This window comes from Mixophyes fleayi, chromosome 6 (assembly GCF_038048845.1).
Source record: "Mixophyes fleayi isolate aMixFle1 chromosome 6, aMixFle1.hap1, whole genome shotgun sequence".
Classification (NCBI taxonomy): Eukaryota; Metazoa; Chordata; class Amphibia; order Anura; family Limnodynastidae; genus Mixophyes; species Mixophyes fleayi.
This window is the reverse complement of record NC_134407.1, coordinates 117,251,121-117,265,297: the sequence shown is the minus strand read 5'-3', so window position 1 is coordinate 117,265,297 and position 14,177 is coordinate 117,251,121. Positions and strand designations below refer to the sequence as shown.

General features: G+C 42.0%; 1 protein-coding gene across 2 annotated transcripts in view; it reads right to left on the bottom strand.

Moving 5' to 3' along the window:
* The window catches only part of RASSF4 (Ras association domain family member 4), a 261,966-nt gene that overhangs the window by 131,074 nt on the left and 116,715 nt on the right, over positions 1–14,177 (bottom strand). The window lies entirely within an intron of this gene.

The window sequence follows — 14,177 nt, the reverse complement described above, 5'->3', positions numbered from 1 at the left end:
CAGGGCGATTCAACGCTTCTTAGGATTCGCAAACTATTATCGATGCTTCATTCAAGGTTTCTCCTCCATTGTCTCCACAATCGTGGCTCTGACCCGTAAGGGCGCCAATACCAAGCAATGGTTGGCTGAGGTACTTCAAGCACTTCAATTCCTTAAGAAGGCGTTCTCCACCGCTCCTGTTCTTCGACAACCTGACGTGACCCTTCCCTTCTTCCTCGAAGTAGATACTTCTAATATCGGACTAGGGGCCATTCTATCCCAAAGATCACAACAAAGGAAATTCCATCCCTGTGCTTTCTACTCCCGAGCTCTTCTATCTGCCGAGAAGAACTATACTATCTGGGATAAGGAGCTATTGGCCATAAAGGTGGCTTTAGAGGAGTGGAGATATTTACTAGAAGGGGCTCGTCACACCTTGACTATTTTTACTGACCATAAAAATCTTCTCTATTTACAGTCAGCAATGTATGAACCCCCGACAAGCAAGATGGTCACTTTTTTTCTCTCGCTTTGATTTAATCATAACTTTCAAACCGGCTTCAAAAACTAAAAAAGCTGATGCATTGTCTCGGGCGGTTGCTGCTTCCTCTGACGTTGAAGATTGTTTTGACCGTCCTATATTGGATCCTAAATCTGTGAGTTTGGCCACTTCTTCCACCAATGTTCTACCATTTGGGAAAACCCTTGTGCCACCACCTCTGCGTAAAAAGATTTTGTCGTGGTATCACTCCTCTCGTTTCACTGGACATTCTGGAGAACGAAAAACACTAGAGATTCTCTCTCGGAGCTATTGGTGGCCCTCGATTAGGAAAGATGTCAAAGAATTTGTGGCTGCTTGTGACATTTGTTCCCAATTTAAAACCTCCCGTAGAACACCGGCGGGCCTACTCCAACCACTACCTATTCCTTCCAAACCATGGACCCATATAAGTATGGACTTTGTCACTGATCTTCCCCCCAGCAAGAAATGTAATACCATCTGTGTAGTGGTAGATAGATTCTCAAAGATGGCCCATTTCATTCCTTTGACAGGATTACCCTCTTCATCTACATTGGCTGACCATTTCATCAAGGAAATTTTTCGGATTCATGGATGTCCATCTGAGATCGTTTCGGACAGAGGAGTGCAGTTCGTCTCCAGATTCTGGTGAGCCCTTTGCAAAACCTTGGGTATTCGACTGTCATTATCATCATCATACCATCCTCAGTCGAATGGGCAGACAGAGAGAGTCAACCAGGATTTAGAGACTTTCATAAGAATGTTTTCCTTAGCCAACCAGGACAATTGGGTAGACTTGCTTCCATGGGCTGAATTCGCCCACAATAATATGTACCACGAGTCATCTTCAAAAACACCTTTCTTTGTGGTATATGGTCACCATCCGTCTCTCCCGCTCCTACCTGCACCTGGACAACTTTTCCCATCACAGCAGTGGTACAACTTGCTATCCGCAGACCACTGACTCTCCCCGCTACCCTACTGCACTGGCATGAGTCTTCACTGTACATTAGTTGCTATACCTACCTCCGCATTATAGTTGCAAGTCGCTGACTTTCCTGCTGCATAGCTGCAAGTCGCTGACTCTCCTGCTGCATAGCTGCAAGTCGCTGACTCTCCATTGACATTCCTTATCCTAAGTTGTTGTACTGTTCCAACCATTCACCATACTGCCCAGAGGATCTCTGTGATAAAATCTCTGGTAAGCATAATCACACCTGGTGAATCTTGGGTAGAAACTCCTAGTGCCCGTGACAACCAGCAAGATTTTTTGATATAAATTCAAGCACTACCTTAAAAGGGAAGTTACCCATGTTTAAACCCAAGTCTAGTTTCTTTCCCCTGAGCCATAAGAGTCCAGCTATCTCTATATTTTATAACAAAACCCTTGATGACTTTATGTCCCTGTGCGGGACAAAATTTAACAAGAAGTCACAATTACAGAATACTGAATCTCCAAACAGGAATAGGAATTATAGAAAATATCAAGGGTGCACGAAATCTGAATAAATTAGAAAAACAGGCCCTTAAGAAGTTACAAGAAGATCTTTCTCTAGTCATCAAACCGGCAGACAAGGGAGGTGGGGTGGTGATTATGAACCGCACCTCCTATATTGATAAAGCCCTTAAACAACTAGGTGATAATTTATTCTATAAACCAGTGGTTCCCAAATTTTTGCAGGTCGCGGCACCCTTAGAGTCTCCAAATTTTTTCAAGACACCCCTCCAAAATAATTATTGAGCAGTCCTGTTTTAGAAGTAGTTGGGTCAAAAAATTGTAATAAGTATTTAGGTCAGGACAGAAATCCTGGAGGCTTTAAGCAGATCACACTGTCAGGCTTATTGTCCTCCCCTGCAGGGGTTGCCTTGGGCTGATGTTCCACATTCTACCTATTATTGGGCCCTGTCCCAGGATTTCTGGGGTGCTCAATGACCCTATGACCCCCTAAATGCTGACGGGGGGGGGGAAGTTTCTTCTACACTACTTTTCAATTCCAGATTCATGTGACCCCTCCCACCTAGGAGACGAAACGCGTCAGCAGGAATCTAATTATGTGGCACTAGTGTCCGGATCTCAATTAACAGTGAAGCCGGGAACCCGCTGAAAGTAGGAACTTTTCTTCTCATACTCAGTTTCGACCTGACGGAGTTAGTAGGTGCACCTGCGCGGACGTACGGCCAGAACGAAGTTCCCACGGAAGAGATTAGTGAGTATATTCTATTTCTACAGCGGATATATTCCGTATATTACTCACGCCTGGTGGACCTACTCGTTCTTCCCCCTGAGGGATTCCAGGACATCCAACAGACCTGGTAAGGAGCCGTATTATTTATTCTCTTCTGCCGGAGGAACTTTCTATTATTTATACCTACTGTGCGGACAAGCTTCACTTTGCATTTGCTATCTGCCTAATAGGAACTGCCTATATTCAACCCTTCAGGAATATTGCCCTCATTCCCCGTGATTGGGGATTTAGTATGCATGTTTGTCTTTTTGGACAGCCTCTACATTTTTACTATCTGGATCCAGAAGTTTGCGGTTATATTCCACTCATTATTCCACAAGCACTAATATTACTGAGGAACTGTATCATTCTAGTTATTTGATCTGTGTTGACATGTTTTCTAATTTTTGCATTTGTCATATGTGATATATTAAACTTATATCTATTTTATACTTGGGAGTTATTACTCTTCCAGCGCCATTATTTTCCAATTTATTCTAGTACTTTAGGGTTCCAATAGACCCTTAATGAGCAGCAGGAGAGTTGATAACACCAAGTATTAACACAAGGACTATCGCTTAGTATTTTTATACTATTTGAATACTGTATTACCATTTGTTTTATGTTATCCATTTTGGATTTTTTAATTTGTATTTTATTATTTTCCTATCCCTATTAGCGACGAACCTAAATCCTGTGGTGGGATATTGTTCTCTAGAGGAAATGCATTTTATCTGATGTATATATCTGATACAATGAGCCTTTGTTTACAAAGCTGTTGGTGTATTGTGATGTGGCTTGTTTTGGGTTTTTGTTGTTCTGTGGGAATGTGTATTCGGCGACTGTCTGAAGAAGGTATTCATATCAGATAGACCTTTTGACTTGCTAGTATGTATCCTGCCTCTGAAATAAGATCCAGGATATCACAGTAAGGTTTTTAAGAATTTCATAGCTAAGTGTAAATATTAGTGGCTTTGCAATGCATGTTAATCCATGTTTGTGTAAGCAGGTTATATCCTGATGCTAAAAATAGCCTGTGTCTGAACTGTATAAAAGGCACTAACTTTTATTGGAAACTTGTTCTTCTGATTTCAACATCTGACGTGATCACTGGTACTCTTAACCAGTGTGAGAGCAAATAAACATTATTTGCTTCAAATACCTGATTGAAAACATCTTCAGTATTGCTGTATTCCTGTGACCTGCAGATTAGACCCAAAATCTAATTTGTTCTCCGGCTGTCTCTGAGGTTTGGACCCAAGCTTTTCCAGTACCACCGCTCTGCCTGCTACATATGCAGCCCTGGTCAGTGTGATAGGCCAGGGGGGATCCATCCACAGCTTCCCTGATCCATAGTAAGAGGTCAGGAGTACCAGCCCAGGTACACCAGCAACGAGATACGCTAGCAGCGTCAGTGACCCAAAAGGAACGTGGTTCTGAGTGCCATAGAAGGAGCTCAGTGGTGGCAGCATTATAAGCCCCTACTACGGCAAGAGGGCGCTTTTGGGATAACGAAAGGGACCAGTGGCAAAGTAAGCCCAGCCGGTGCCCAGCAACAACAGACTGGATGGCATAGGCGGTCCATCCTGTCACAGGTCCGTAGGGATCTCTGTGGTTAATAATTTGAAATCTGCCTTTTTGTTTCCTGCGGTACTGTTGAAAAAGGAGGTAGGATTGGGGCGCATGTGCTGTCCCTTTAGGGAGCCCCTGTTTCAGAACATAGTGGTTTTCTTGGTCAGGGTGGTGCCTAAGAAGGAAGACGGTAGGAAAGATCAGGTAAGTTCAGCATTTGTGGATTCCACCAGGTCTTCTGTTAATGATGCTATTTCAGTGAGTTTATGTAGCATGTTTTACCAGTCCTTTGAGTCTGCAGTGAATATGGTGCACAGTTCTGGGGACGGGGCTTTACTGGCAAAAGTGGATATAAAATCTGCTTTTCGACTCCTTCCTCTGCACCCAGACTTGTTCCCATTCATGGCGTTTAAGTTGCACGAGGGGTTTTATGTTGATAAGTGCAGTTTCTTGTTCGTTTCTGGAATGCTTCAGCACCTTTTTGGAATTGGTGTGTTGCTGCTGGTACAGGTCATTATTGTATCGGCCATTACTTGGATGATTTCTTGATGGTAGAGCTGGGTCAGTCCCCGGTCTACTCAGATATTTTGTTTTCTATGGTTGCATTGTTTTATTTCCTGGGGGTGCATGTGACTCATGATAAGACTGAGAGTCCCAAGACCCAGCTGTCTTACATGGGCATCGAAACTTACACGGGTTTGGTTCTTTGTAGGCTGCCTGACGATAAAGTGGAGAAATTGCATGCAATTATATTATTAGTGCAGGGGTCCCCAAGGGTGTGGTTGAAGATGGCACAGTCTATTTTGGGCCTTTTCAACTTGCTTGCTGGGTGGTCCCTACTGGCAGGATATTTTGTTCCAAATTGAGCTCACCAGAACTTACTGTCAGATTACGCTGACAGCTAAAGATCAGGAGCAATTTGTTAGTATGGGACATGTTTCTGTGTGACTTCAATGGGGTTCTTGTATAACCCGTATGATGCTATACTGGAGAACCCCTAGAGTATGGATTATTAACTTGCATCTTTCTATTTTCTGTTGAATTCATGTAGGACAATCTATATTGTATGTAACCTTGTAAGGTAATATCAATGTGTGCTTTGCTAATGACATGAGTTTGAACTTATGCAAGTACCATTAATCTTTTCAAACTAGCCAGGCCCGGGGCAGATAAGGGTCTTGGGGGAGTTTGAACCCAAAGATGTAAACCATCTAGCCCAGCAAGAAGGAGCAGAGGTGAGAACTCAAAGTCTTGTGAACATTCTGATCTCCAGACATCCCTAGCTCACTTTGAAGTCCTGTGACATTTGGGAGATCAATACGTTTTTATTGACAGCTATACTCCAAAGGTGGGGGGTTAGTGTTATGAGAAAAAAAAGGTTTAAAATCTTCCACTCTTAATGACATAGAATCGTTCATTTCTTTGAGGGAGGCTGTCAAGGCTGAAATGTGTCATACTCCTCAATGTGTATTCCTCACACGCCAAATCCTGAACTTGTAAGTAGGGATTCTGGTTTATTTCCTATTTTATTTTCTAAAACTTATGTGCAACCGATTGTATGTCTGTTTATTACCTTTTTGTAAATAAGCCTTGGAAATATTTTTCAGATTAAACATATTTAATCTAGCGTTTTTCTCAGTGATTCTTTGTGAATTTACCACGCCCAGGGAGACTCATGCTACATATGTATCTGATTTAAGTGTGAAGCATTAATAAGTGGTTCTGGTGAACGTAAGGCTACCATAATAAGTCCTTTGTGGTGGCAGAAAAGGTGTATACATCTTCCTCCAGCTCCTGCAATGATAGAGGTGTCTGATGACAATATGGTAAATTGTGTTGTTGTGCAATCTAACCACCCTTTACAGACACCCTGTCCTGAGATAAGGGAAGCTTGTGTATTAGCTGTGTGTAGCCTGCATGAGAGCGATCAGGAATCTGACCCCTTGGTAGATTTAGCAGTCTTTGCTAAAGAGACAGGGTCCCTAGCAGATGCTAACTGCAGTGTAGAGCTGTCTGACGATCAATTAGGACAGCTAGCTGACACACTAAGGCCTTATCAGTCTCATTTCACAGGGAAACCTGGAAAAACATATTTAGTCACACATCATGTAGACACAGGCAACTAGACCCCCCTCAGACAGCCAGCATATCGCACTTCCCTAGAAGTGCTTCAAGCCATTAAAAGGGAGATAAATGAGATGCTGCAGCTAGGAGTAATTCAAAAATCTCACAGTTCTTGGGCTGCCCAGTGATACTAGTTCCCAAGAAAGGTGGGGGCACCCGGTTCTGTGTAGACTATAGTATGTTGAATTACGCCACAGTGTTTGATGCTTATCCTATGATTAGAATAGATGAATTGTTAGAGCAGCATGCCCAGGCACACTACAGCACCATTATGGATCCCAGTAAGGGGTACTGGCAAATCCCATTGTCACCCGAGGCACGTGAGAGGTCCGCATTTATCACCCCATTCGGGCTGTTTGAGTTTTTGGTCATGCCCTTTGGAATGAAAAATGCCCCTGTGTCCTTCAAGCGCCTGGTCAATGAGCTGCTAGAGGGCCAGGAGGCACATGCAGTTGCCTACCTGGGTGACATTGCGGTATTCAGTCAGATCTGGGAGGAGCACCTGATCCATCTGAATAGTGTGTTAGGCCGAATTACTGAGGCAGGTCTGACTATCAAGCCAGAGAAGTGCCAGCTTGGCATACATGAAGTGCAGTACTTGGGACCATGTAGGGGGAGGTACCCTCCACCCAGAGCCAGGCAAGGTAGAGGCTATCACGGTGTGGCCGACTCCTACCACAAAAAAGCAGGTCATGTCTTTCTTAGATATAGCTGGGTATTATAGAAAATTCGTGCCGCATTATAGTACAATAGCCAAACCTCTGACTGACTTAACAAAAAAGAAATTACCACAGGTGCTTAATTGGACAGAGGATTGTGAAAATGCATTTACAACTTTGGAATCTGCTTTGGCCCAGTCCCCTGTGCTACAGGCCTCAGATTTCAAATGGAGGATTATAGTACAGACCAACGCGTCTAACTATGGACTAGGAGCTGTCCTTAAGCAGGTGACAGCGCAGGGGGAGGAGCACCCCATCATCAAGTGGAAAACGACTCCACCGAGAGGTAGTGTATGCTACCATTGAACGAGAGTGCCTAGCCATCGTATGGGCACTGCAAAAGCTACAGCTTTACCTGTATGGATGTAATTTCACTATTATTACAAACCATAATCCTCTAAGCTGGCTGAATAGAGTTTCTGGGGATAATGATAAGCTGTTAATATGGAGCTTAATTTTGCAGCAATATAACTTTACCATTCAGCCCTGGAAGGGCGCAGAACATGGAAACCCAGATGGCCTCTCACCCCAAGGGGCAAAAGTGGTGAATGGGCAGGAGAGTCAGTAACAGGTCACAGTTCTCCGTGCCCTAGGTTAGGATGGAGATGTGGCGACTATGTAATATATCTAATGACTAATTGCTATTTTCTGTTGAATTCATGTATGACAATGTATATTGTATGTAACCTTGTAATGTAATCTCAACATGTGCTTTGCTATATGACATGAGTTTGAACTTATGCAAGTACCATTAATCTTTTGAAACTAGCCAAGCCCGGGATAGATTAGGGTCTTGGGGGAGTTTGAACCCAAAGTTGTAAATCATCAAGTCTAGCAAGAAGGAGCAGAGGTGAGAACTCAAAGTCTTGTGAACATTCTGATCTCTAGACATCCCTAGCAGACTATGAAGCCCTGTGAAATTTGGGAGATCAATCTGTCTTTGTTGACAGCTAAACTCCAAAGGTGGCGATGAGGTCTTTGAGGAAAAAAAAGGGTTTAAAATCTTTTGCTTTTAGACATCAAATTGTTCATTTCTTGGAGGGAATATGTCAAGGCTGAAGTGTGCCATTCTCCTCAATGTGTACTCATCCATAGGGGTCAGAGCAGTCTTCTTTCAAAAACCTTCCTCTGGAAGATTACATCCTTCAGGGTTCTTTTCACGTCAAGAAAAACGATACCATTGATGATAAGGAACTTCTGGAAATGAAATGAAACTGGTTCTCACCGAGTGGAAATATCTCCTGGAGGGTTCCCTCTTCACTGACCATAAAAACTTATTATACCTGCAAACTGCTGAATGCCTGAACGCATGTCAGACTTGCTGGCCACTCTTTTTCTCTTGCTTTGACTTTCACCTTTAAATCTTGTCACAAATATAAAAAGGCATATGCCCTATCTCGGCCTTCAACAATTAACCTGAGATGGAAAGTCCTGTGGATCATCCTATTCTTGATCTCATGTTTTTATCAGCCACTTCGGTATTGTCTCCTATAACTCAGTCTACTGGGAAGACATATATACAACTAAAAACTTGGGAAAAAGATTGTTCATTGATTCCATTCCTCCCATTTCTCTGGTCATGGCGGTATACTCAAGACTATTGAACTAGTCTCCAGAAGCTACTGGTGGCCTAACCTTCACATAAATGTAAAAGAATTTGTAACCGCATGTGATACTGTTCCCTGCACAAAACTCCTCGCCAACCTCTTTTCCCCCTTCCACTTCCTGTAAAACCCTGGACCCACATTTCCATGGACTTTATTATAGATCTCCCTCCTACCAAAAAATGTAATACGATCTGGGTGGTGGTTGATGGAGTCTGAAAAATGTCTCATTTTATTCCACTTAAAGGTCTTCCTTCTGCTGCCATTCTCGCCCCAAATCTTTATTAAAGAGATCTTTCGCCTGCATAGGTGTCCGGTGGAAATAGTCTCTGACCATGGAGTCCAGTTTGTCAACAAATTCTGGAAAACTTTTTGCAAGTTTCTTAACATACGATTCAAGTTCTCCTCAGCATATCATCCTCAATCTAAAGGTCAGACTGAAAGGGTAAACCAGAACCTTGAGAAGTTCATCAGAATATTTACCTCTTTGCTTCAAGTTAAGTGGTCAGATCTTCTACCCTGGGCTGAGTTCACTCATAACAATCTCTTTCACGAGTCCACCTTTGCAACAATTTTTGTCTATGGTCTCCATCCTCCCCAAGTTATCTGCCTTATGCTCCTCTGAAGTTCATGCTGTCGATGACCTTCGACACCTCCATTTGGACCCAAGTTCTTAAATGACTCAAAAAAATCGTACTTTTTACATTTTTTACGACAAGAGACGCAGAGCAGTTCCTTTACTAAAGGTGGGAGACAAAGTATGGCTCTCCACTAAGAACATTCATCTGAGAGTTCCCAGCATGAAATTTGCTCCTAGGTTCATTGGGCCTTTTAAGACACTCCGAGTCATTAACCTGGTGTCCTTCAAACTGAAACGACAAAATTCACTCCACAGTACCAACACATTTCACATCTCGTTTTTAAAGCGATTAATAGCTGTTCATAAACTTCAACTCCTCCTTCCATCATTATCCAACAAGCAGAAGAATTTGAACAAAGCTAGATACTCCATTCTAGGTTGTCTCATGGGGCTATACGATACCTAGTGGATTAGAAAGGATACGGTCTAGAGGAACACTCCTGGATTAAGTCTTGCGATGTTCATGTTTTAGCACTCTTGAAGAAATTTCACACCAAATTTCCCAATAAGCCTTGTCCTAGGTGTTGGCTCCCTGCAGTTATCGAGGATTAATATATCTGCAAGTTATCTGCTAACTTGGAAAACCAGAGTCTTCAGCTTCTCAGCTTTACCTGGCAATCCAGTCATCTTATTCCTAAAGTCTACTGACCTACTCGGAAAATCAGAGTCACCACTTTTCTGGCTATCCAGTCATCCATACTGGTCTAATATCCTCTCGCTCTTCAACTGATCTCGCCTGGTGCCCGTCTGGAGAATCGCGACATGTGGGGCTGAAGCAGCCAAGACCACACCTCCTTGCGGGGTTCCCTGGTGAACACCTTCACCATGTTAAATTCCGCATCTCTGTGGTAGGCAGTGCAAAACCACGAAGATTTAAAAGATCCAGAAGTCTTGTCTGCAAATGTGATACTGGCCCAAGCATTGTACAGCATTAGTTCATACTGGCTCTCGGGGGCACGCCAAATACTAATATGATGGTGCACATTCTGCATACTGACTCTGGCAATGGAGGGCACACTCCATACTCACACTGGATGCCTACTGTATAATTGACAGTGAAGGCATAATGTATTCTGTGACTGCCTTATCTAAAACAGGTGTGACTTAGTAGGGGTGTGAGTGCAGCATAGATGCCTTTCACTAAGTATCATCTATCCCCATCAAGAAGCTACCTACCATAGATAACATTATTCATAGTGCACACTGGATGGATGTGGAGTATATAACACATGCTGCACTCTTGATTCATCCAGTATTCACTATGAATATAAGGATATTTGATACCTATTTCCACATGGATTAATTATTAAATATCCTCAATGCAAGAGTCACTTGTGTTGAGTTCCCAGTGATGTTTATCTGATTGTATAATCAAACCATTTTTACTTAATTACTGTGGACTTCACAAGAAAATACATATTGTATAATAAACACATAAACAAAATCTGACATAATAATGAGTCACTAATTAAACTGCCAAGCTCTTTTTAAAGTATACAAGAAGAAACCTTTGTGTTGTACTTTGTATGCAATAAAACATTTTTTCACAATAAAGCGTAGAATAGGGAGTTACATAAGATAGTTAGTGTAGCTAATTGAGCAAGACAAACTCATTGCAGTGAAGTTAACTATACTTTCTATGGGGAATTTCATGGTCATTCTAAATGCACTATGAGTGCATTTACTTACATTCCAGAGCTATGTGCACTAACATGCATAAAACCTTTCGGTCATTTCTGGATACATACAAAATACTATAGAAAATAGTGAAAAACCTCTCTTAAAAAAGGTCAGTTTGGATTAGAGATGGGCGGGTCCGGTTCTCCGAGAACCGAACCCACCCGAACTTTGGGTATCCGAGTACCGAGCTGAGCAGCTCGGTACTCTCCCGCCCATTCCGAATCCAAATCGAGGCCGAACGTCATTGTGACGTCGTCGGATCTCGGTTCTCGCGATACTTCAACTTTATAAATACACGCCTCCACAGCAATCCATCGCCATTTGACAGAGGGAGAGAGCAGGGTGTAGTCATAGGCTAATTAGAGCAGGGACAGAGAATACAATATTGTTCTTGCAATTGCTCTAACCAAAATCGCTAGTGCAGAGAGGAGGATAGAGGTTTATTATTTTTTCTTCATATTTGGCACTCCCCAGCGCTTTTGGGGTGTCCCCCATAATTGTGCATAAATATTTCTGGCTGTCAAAAGTCATATCTGTCAGCAGTATCTACTAAATAATTTTTAGCACTCCTCAGTGCTTTTGGGGTGTCCTCCCTAATTGTGCATTAATATTTCTGGCTGTCAAAAGTCATATCTGTCAGCAGTATCTACTAAATAATTTTTAGCACTCCTCAGTGCTTTTGGGGTGTCCTCCCTAATTGTGCATTAATATTTCTGGCTGTCAAAAGTCATATCTGTCAGCAGTATCTACTAAATAATTTTAAGCACTCCTCAGTGCTTTTGGGGTGTCCTCCCTAATTGTGCATTAATATTTCTGGCTGTCAAAAGTCATATCTGTCAGCAGTATCTACTAAATAATTTTTAGCACTCCTCAGTGCTTTTGGGGTGTCCTCCCTAATTGTGCATTAATATTTCTGGCTGTCAAAAGTCATAACTGTCAGCAGTATCTACTAAATAATTTTTAGCACTCCTCAGTGCTTTTGGGGTGTCCTCCCTAATTGTGCATTAATATTTCTGGCTGTCAAAAGTCATATCTGTCAGCAGTATCTACTAAATAATTTTTAGCACTCCTCAGTGCTTTTGGGGTGTCCTCCCTAATTGTGCATTAATATTTCTGGCTGTCAAAAGTCATATCTGTCAGCAGTATCTACTAAATAATTTTTAGCACTCCTCAGTGCTTTTGGGGTGTCCTCCCTAATTGTGCATTAATATTTCTGGCTGTCAAAAGTCATAACTGTCAGCAGTATCTACTAAATAATTTTTAGCACTCCTCAGTGCTTTTGGGGTGTCCTCCCTAATTGTGCATTAATATTTCTGGCTGTCAAAAGTCATATCTGTCAGCAGTATCTACTAAATAATTTTTAGCACTCCTCAGTGCTTTTGGGGTGTCCTCCCTAATTGTGCATTAATATTTCTGGCTGTCAAAAGTCATATCTGTCAGCATTATCTACTAAATAATTTTTAGCACTCCCCAGTGGTTTGCGCTCAGAATGGATTCAAAGCAGTCCACATATGATCTGAATGAGCAACCAGGTTCTGTCACCAGTCCTGATGTTAGTGTTCCCAGTACGTCATCTGGCCAAGGCGATGTCAAACAACAGAGTGTTTTCAAATTAGTGCAAAAAACAAAAACCAAAATTTTTTTTACTGTATTGAAGCGAAAAAGAAGTGTAACTGAGCAAAAGTTAAGTGACGATAAAAAAAAATTGCAAGCATGCCATTCTACACACGCAGTGGCAAAGAGAGAATGAGGCCTTCACCTTTGGCTATTAGTGGCAGATGCCAAAAAGTTACCCAGCCTACAATTGGTGCACAACTACTGTTACGCGTCAAAGCCGAGCTGCAAGATAACAGTGAGGCAGGAGAATATTTGCTCTGATTCACAAATGACAACAATCCCTGTGGAGAGTCCATCCAACAGTGGGATGTCTAATCGTGAGCATTCTGCTGATGTGTGCCTTAATAGCCCGAGTGTAGCCGGTGATACCCAAATTGAGGATGCCACTTTGGAATTAGAAGAGGATGAGGGGGAGATTTGTGTAGGCGACGAGGGCGCTAATGATGATGTTGATGATTATGATGCAGACAGATACCAAATTGCCTTTCTCAATTTCTATTTATATTCTAGATTATATAACGGCTGAATAGTTTTCTATTTTACTCCTAGTGGAGAGAGGATCTGATGCAGACAGATACCAAACTGCCTTTGTCCATTTCAATTTATATTGTACAGTATATAACGGCTGAATTTATTAGTATTTTATACAAGTGGAGGGGAGCCTAGAGAGACAGAAACCAAACTGGCTTTCTCCATGTCAATTAATATTGTACAGTCTATAATGGCTGAATTTTTTAGTATTTTATACAAGTGGAGGGGGGCCTAGAGAGACAGAAACCAAACTGGCTTTCTCCATGTCAATTAATATTGTACAGTCTATAATGGCTGAATTTTTTGGTATTTTATACAAGTGGAGGGGGGCCTTGAGAGACAGAAACCAAACTGGCTTTTTCCATTTCTTTACATATTTAACTATAAGTGTAGGGTGTAATATACATTCAAAGACGATGGCTGCATTGCCAATATGCATAGATGGAGAGGAAGACAATCTGTTTTGTGTGTAGAATAGGCCTACCAACGAAGAATTAAACTGTTTTTTTGGATGATTTATTACCTCAACAATTAGATTACTTGTCTCTAAAACAGTTGGAGCACTAAATAGGGTTAATTTAGGCCCAAAAACATGGATTTTCCAAAAAAATAGCAAAACAAAACCAAACAAAACCAAAACCAAAACCAAAACACGCAATGGCAGTTTTGCAAAACCAAAACCAAAACCAAAACACGACGGTAATCCAGATCCAAAACCGAATCCAAAACCAAAACACGGGGGTCAGTGACCATCTCTAGTTTGGATGCAGTATTAGAACTGAGGGATGAATTAAACCCGAGGGAAACTAAAAGCTGTGTTTTGGGTACATAACCAGTTGTGGATTACTAAGGGTTAACAAAATGTGTAGATGTGGAAAAGTGCAAACAAGTGTCATGAAGGGGCAGAGACAAGGGATCAGTTTAAAAGAAGTGGGGTGGAGTTAGCTCACTCTCATACACCAGGAC